Source organism: Grampus griseus (assembly GCF_964374135.1).
Source record: "Grampus griseus genome assembly, chromosome: 3".
Lineage (NCBI taxonomy): Eukaryota > Metazoa > Chordata > Mammalia > Artiodactyla > Delphinidae > Grampus > Grampus griseus.
The window spans coordinates 31,801,826-31,809,035 of record NC_139019.1 but is presented as its reverse complement, the minus strand read 5'-3'; the positions used below and the strand labels follow the sequence as shown (position 1 = coordinate 31,809,035).

Genomic DNA, 7,210 nt, shown 5'->3' with positions numbered 1-7,210 from the left:
TGTCATGTTCCCTACAAAAAAAATGTGATCTCTCAGGTCCTGAGAAAATGCAGGCACTCTACTAATGCATTTTCAAACAGAAAGTAACCAATGTCCCAGATAGAAAAACATACTGCCATCCTCTTCAGACAGATGGGCACACTAGATTGAGATTAACTTGCTCAAAGTCCCCTGTTAGGAAGACTGGGAGTAGAGAGAATTGACTAAGAGACAATGTGATGTGTGAGAAATTTACTCACACGAGAGTGTAGCTCCTGTTGACTTACCTCTTCTCAAGAGCTGTCACACACTGTTCTCACACAGCAGAACCTCAGGCCATGCCTTCCAAGAGTTCTTTTTAATCTTACATTTAGTCTTATGTTTTTCCAAGTGTTCCTTATGTCTTTCTCTTTGCTAAGACACTTGTAATTCGGGCTTTCCTATCAGCTGACTTACATTTCATACTCAGACTGGATATATTTTATGTGGCTGTCTTCATCATAAATCAACAGTTTTAAATAACCCACGTAGTTACCTGTCTCAGTGATTTCAGATCTAAGAATAGAATTTGCTGTTATATTTAGCACTTTCACTAACTCTCTTTTCGTAAGGAAAAAAAAAGAAAAAGAAGAAAGGAAGGAAGGGAGGAAGGAAGAAAGGAAACAGCCTAAATATAATTTAGTTCTTTAGCATATAATATTAAAAGAAAGCAATTTACAAGTCACGTCAATCACATTTATCCCCAAAGGACATACTGTCACTAGCAGCATAATTTTAAATATCAGTGAGAGGGCTTCCCTGGTGGCGCAGTGGTTGAGAGTCCGCCTGCCAATGCAGGGGACGTGGGTTCGTGCCCCAGTCCGGGAAGATCCCACATGCCGCGGAGCGGCTGGGCCCGTGAGCCATGGCCGTTGAGAGTGCGTGTCCGGAGCCTGTGCTCCGCAACGGGAGAGGCCATAACAGTGAGAGGCCCACATACCGCAAAAAAAAAAAAAAAAATATATATATATATATATATATATATATATATATATCAGTGAGAGACTACATTTGCAAAGTGTGGGATAAAAATCTGCATTTAAACAAGATCCCCAGGTGATGCAGATACACACTGAAGTTTGAGAAGCACTACTATATTCAATATTTATTACATATTTTTGTCTCCTAGGACACTATGGATATATGAAGGAGAAGACTTACCAGTTCTTGCTCTGACAAGGCACACTGCAGTGCCCACAGCAGGATAGGAAGGGAAATGTGAAAATGATCCCAGCTAGCACGTACTGGGTGCTAACCCTCTGCTAGGTGCTTTGCTAAGTGATTTACATGCATTCATTAATAGAATCCTTATAACAGCCCCCTGAAAGGAGATTCAATTATTATCCCTATACAAAGATAGGGAAATTAAGGCTAAGAAAGGCTAAAAGTAACTTGTCCAGGTTGACACAGTCAATTCAGAGCTTGAGCCATGTGAGTCACTCGCCAGTCACATCACGCTGCTTCCTGCATGTGTGAAGGGCATACGACAATCGACATTAAGGCATAAAAAATTACTGATAATTAGAAAGCCAAGAAAATCTTAAGAAAAATTCCAATAGGATTTTATTAAACTTGACAAGTTATTTGTAAAGTTTATACAAAATGAAAATGTATGAGAATCACTTTCAGAAAACATTGAGGGAAAAAACCACAAATATATACTCCTAGGTATAAAAATATACCATCAAGCTATAGCATTTAACACAGGTGATACTGGCAGAAGAAGAGACAAAAATAGATCAGAGAAATAGGGTAGAATCCTGAAACAGGGCCTTATATAAACAGGAATTTATTTTACTGTAAAAATAGAATTTCAAATGAGTTAGAAAAAAGTTGCATGATTATATAAACAGTATTGGAGCAATGCTTAAAACTCAGGAAAAAAGTTAAGTTACATTTTACCTTCCACCTTATACAAAAATCTGAAATTTTACAGAGCTAAATGTAAAACCAAAATAATAAAAGTATTAGAAAAAAACTTAAAAATAATTTTTAGGTGAAAAAGACCTTTCTAAGCTAGACAAAGCACAGAAAGCATGAGATTGCAGAGTTGATTACACAAACATTTAAAACTTCTGTGCAGCAAAAGATAGTTAAAAATAAAAGCATTGGGCTTTCCTGGTGGCACAGTGGTTGAGAATCCACCTGCCAATGCAGGGGACATGGGTTCGATCACTGGTCTGGGGGGATCCCACATGCCACGGAGCAACTAAGCCCGTGTGCCACAACTACTGAGCCTGCACTCTACAGCCCGTGAGCCACAACTACTGAGCCCACGTGCCACAACTACTGAGCCCATGCGCCACAACTACTGAAGCCTGCACGCCTAGAGCCCGTGCTCTGCAACAAGAGAAGCCACTGCAGTGAGAAGCCCACACACCACAACGAAGACCCAACGTAGCCAAAAATAAAATATAAATAAATAAATTTATTTTAAAAATAAATAAATAAAAGCATTATAAACGGATAAGCAGAATGTGGTATACATAAACAATGGCCTTAAAAAGGAAGGAAATTCTGATACATGCTACAGCATGGATGAGCCTTGAGGACATTTTGCTAAGTGAAATAAGCCAGTTACAAAAAGGCAAAGACTGTATGATTCCCCCATTTATATGAGGTACCTGGAGTATTTGAATGCATAGAGACAGAAAGTCGAATGATGGCTGTCAGGGGTTGGGAAGAGGGGGAATGTGGAATTATTGTCTAATGGGTACAGTTTCAGTTTTGCAAGATGAAGAGTTCTGGAGATGGACGGTGGGGATGGTTGCACAACAATATGAATGTACTTAATGACACAGACCCGTATACTTAAAATGATTAAAATGGTAAATTTTATATTATGTATTTTACCATAATACAAAAAATTTGGAAATGAGCATTACACTAGAAGAAATATTTGCATCATCTACAACAGACAAAAGATTAAGAAACTGAGTACCTGTAGAGCTTCGGCAGTAAATAGAAATAAGAGAAAGCAACTCAGTAGAAAAGTGAGCAAAGGATACGCACAGGTAATTGACAGGAGACACACATGATCCACAAATACTGTGTTTAGAAATATTAAATTGCAGCAATAATCAGCAAAATGCAAATTAAAATGCCTTATTGGATTTCACTCATTTACCAGATTTGAAAATTTAAATTAAAAAAAAAGAGATAACACCTGGTTTTAGGAAGGATGAGGGAAATGGGCTGAGTTTAAATTAGTACCTGGGGTGGGTCAGTGGTGCAATTTGAAGGGTTTTATCTATCAAGTTGAAAAATGGATAAACACTTTGACCCACAAATCTCTCTCCTAGGATATTATACTCAGGCTTAAGCACAAAGATGAATGCACAATCTTCCCTGAAGCACTGTTGCTAATGCTGAATAATTTTAAACAACTCAAATGTCCATCAATAAGGGAAAGGATGAATAAATGTCTCTAATTAAAATAACAAGAAATAAGAATAAGCACTATTACTTTAGAATAACATGTAGCCATTGCAAAAGAGGTACACACAGAGATGTTAGATCTCTAACACTTGGGGGTGAAAAAATAAGCTGCACAATGATAGTAAGATCTCATTTACATATATTAAAACATAGTGTAGGCCTTCCCTGGTGGCACAGTGGTTGAGAATCTGCCTGCCAATGCAGGGGACACGGGTTCAAGCCCTGGTCCGGGAAGATCCCACATGCCACGGACTAGCTAAGCCTGTGCACCACAACTACTGAGCCTGAGCTCTAGAGCCCGGGAGCCACAACTACTGAGCCCTCCCACCACAACTACTGAAGCCTGCGCGCCTAGAGCCTGTGCTCTGCAACAAGAGAAGCCACCGCAATGAGAAGCCCGTGCACCACAACAAAAAGTAGCCCCCGCTCGCCACAACTAGAGAAAGCCCGTGTGCAGAAACGAAGACCCAACAAAGCCAAAAATAAAGTAAAATAAAATAAATAAATAAATAGATAATTGTACAATTTTAAAAAAAGAAAAATATCTTAAAAAAAACATAGTGTTTATATACATATTATGCAATTGTATAGAAAAGAAGAAATCTTGGAATAGTAGGTACCAACCTGAACTTACCCTCTTCTGTGTGGGAGTAGGAGTGCATTTCATTTCATACAGTTCATATATATATTCACTTATTATTTGCATTATTTTTAAAACACAAAAATAAAATAGACAACCTTGTAAAAGCAAGGACACAGCTGCTGGAGAAGAAACTTGTGCTTTACAGAGCAAGGAAGCCTGCTTGGAGGGAGGGGTATTTCTCACAAAATCTTATTTGTCTTATATTTCCCCCTTTCATATATTTTTTTCAATCAAGGAGGACTTCCTCCCCCAGGGAAAAGAGAGCCAGGGCTCACTGTTCCTGTAAGTGAGCAAGATGACACTCAGTTTTCCTTCTACCCAAGCCAAAAATCCTCCCACAAGGAAAACACACACCTTCCTCTTGTCAAATCACAGCACCACCGATTCCTCTTTCAACACCCTGATAGTTTTCCTGATTTGGTTCCTTTTTCAGGACAAAGGGTTACAAGAAACAACAGAGACTCTGAAACACCTCTCTGCACCCCTGTAGATGTTTCTGCTCTTTCAGGTTAAAGAACGGGGTAGAAGGAAAAGACCCAGTGTGTAAGTGTTCTCCCCAGTGTGGCTCCAGTCCCCGTTGGACACCTAAGACCAGCCCTTTCCTCTCAAGGTGGCCTTTGATACAGAAGGTTTAGAGGTTTAGACACATTTGCTGAGACAACAGGAGACAGAACAGGTACCACAAGGAGGCAAGTTACAGCTGAGAATTAGCTCTGTCCAACAATCACGTTAGCTGGTGAGCTCCCTGCCACTGGAGGCATTCTAACAATACTGAATGCTATCTGGGAGACGCCAAACTTAGCATGCCCTGACGATTCTGAGTAGGCAGGTGAAGGTGGAGGCCAGCGCTTTGAAAAGCTTCAAGAATGATTCTAAGACACAGCTAAGTTTGGGAACCCCTGGCCACTATGACCCTTTGGGGCCCTTCAGCTTCAAGGGTCTCTGAGTGCATTTTAAAACAGCCAAGGAGAGAGACGAAGCAGGACAATAATGAAGCACCACGGGTGGGGTGGGGTGGGAAACACTCTAAAAAGGGTCCTAGAGTTTGAGGCACAACACAGTGGTTATAAGCAGATTCCAAAGCCAAATCCTGACTCTGTCACGCGCTAGCTGTGTGACCACAGACAAGTTACTTAACTTCTCTGGGTCTCAGTTTTCTCACTGATAAAATCAGAATGAGAAAACTGCTACCTACATCACTGGTGACGCTTACATCGTCTAGCATATGTACAGTACTTAGAATAGTGCCTGGTCCCATAGTAAGTGTGAACCATTATTATTTTGCAGAGGAGGAGACAGAGGCTGAGGCCATAAAGTTAACCTGACCCAAGTCCCAAAGTCAGTTTAGACTTGAGAATAAGACCCAGAGCTTCCCTCCTTCTAGCTCAAATGAAATACACTACATTCAGTTCTATCATATCCTCTGCCTACATCGGCCTCTCGAGCTGGAGAATAAGCTTGTTCAGTCTTCAGGCTTGTCAGTTACCAGGCGTCCCTGCTCAGTGGCATGGCGCACTGTGCTTCCCACCATAGGACAGGCAGGCAGGACGGATGGATGCGTGAGCGGGCCAAGGACTGTCAAGAAAGGGCTCTCGGTGTCAGGGGCAAAGCCCCGCGCTTCGCGACGTCATTGCCACCGCGGCCAGCTCTACGGTCTTGGACAAGTTATTGAACCCCTCCGTGCTTTTTGCCTAGGAAAGGTTTGTCTATAAAAGGATGACGGGTGGGTTAGTTACAAATGCAAGGCTCCCACCGCCCGGCCAGACACCTCGGCGCTCCTTGCATTCGCTTGGCGTCTACCCCAGACACCTCCCCGGGATTTCCCGCTCCACCTGCGCGTGAGCGCCTCCCGCTTCCAGGTGTAAACAGAGACCGGGTGGAGGGAGATCGCGGACTGCGAGAGGAATGACTGTCAGGTGGGGGTTAAGGGAGCGTGAGGGGAGGCTGGAGACAGCAGTTCACTCTGGAGTGTTGGGAGAGAGGCAAAAGTGGGTCAAATGGGAATTTTAACTCCCAACTACCTGCGAAAGAGGCGGTGGGATGGCGAACGTAAAAGCAGGGTAGGAACCGTCGTGGTGTCCCCAGCAGCGTGCGCTCTGGGAAAAATTAGTATTCCAGTGTTACGCACCAGGCTGGCGCGCCACGGGTGAGGACCCCTCAAAGCACCGTCTCGGAGCAGAGCGAATCGCGAACCAAAGCAAACGCGGGGCCTCGGCGCCAAGCAGGGGAGAAGATGGCTGAGCTCCGGGCCGCGTCCAGCCGGGAAGGGCCGGCAATGGGGTCGGATTCTACCGGACGCCACCCAGGTCCGTCCGTCGGAAGAGCCACGGAGGGAGGCGGGGCGCGCGGAGGGGAGCGGGACGGGCGGTCGGGTGGGTACTCACCCCGCGGGCGGTAAGGCTCCGTGAGCCGGGCTGAGTCGTCGGCTTGGCTGCCGCCGCGGTGCGAGGCGGGGGCGAGCGCGGGTGTGGACGTGCAGGGCCGGCCCCGCGCCCGGGCAATGAATCAGCTGCGGGGCGCGCGCCCAGGGGCGGGAGTTACGGGAAAGCCGCGGGGGAGGGCAGAGGGGCGAGGACTTTTGCAATTTCCCGTCTCGCTGCGCACTCTTGGCACTCCTGGGACCCACAGGAATTCGCCTCCTTTGGGTCCCCGGGGGGAGCGGACGGGACCCTGCAGAGGTGCGGGCCCCCGGACGTGGGGACCGGGGGGAAAGGAAGTGGGAGAGGCCTGGAAAGGAAAAGTGGAAACCGAAAACTCGTCAGGCCGGGCATCGCGCCCCCGTGCCGCGCTGCGGACCCCGCCGGCCGGCCACCCCGCGGACCCCGCCGGCCGGCCACCCCGCGGGCGCAGAGCGAAGCCGGTGGGATCCCGCGGGGCCACTTGTTATCCCAACCTAGAGGCAGAACCCCTGGGCTCCCGGGCAGAAAGTCTTTGGGTAAAAGACAAGCGCCCCAGACAAACTTCCTACTGTGTTTCCGTTTGGCGTTCAGAGCAATACAAATAAAAAGTAGTTCTAGGATCCTGCTTTGCGTTCCTCTCTAGAAACACTCTGTCACAGTCTCGCCTGCACAACTGTCCTGAAACCTTAGTTTCACAAAGAGCTGTGTGTGC

At 45.7% G+C, this 7,210-nt stretch overlaps 1 protein-coding gene across 2 annotated transcripts in view; it reads right to left on the bottom strand.

Moving 5' to 3' along the window:
- OSMR (oncostatin M receptor) overlaps positions 1–6,583 on the bottom strand; it is a 56,099-nt gene extending 49,516 nt beyond the window's left edge. Inside the window, exon 1 of one of the 2 annotated variants that reach the window (XM_082652470.1) lies at positions 6,484–6,583. The gene's annotated coding sequence lies outside the window, so the exon portion shown is untranslated. Of the gene's footprint in view, positions 1–6,120; positions 6,154–6,483 lie in introns of those variants that run through there. The other variant, XM_082652471.1, reaches the window with a different exon arrangement.
- Between the last annotated feature and the right edge of the window lie 627 nt (positions 6,584–7,210).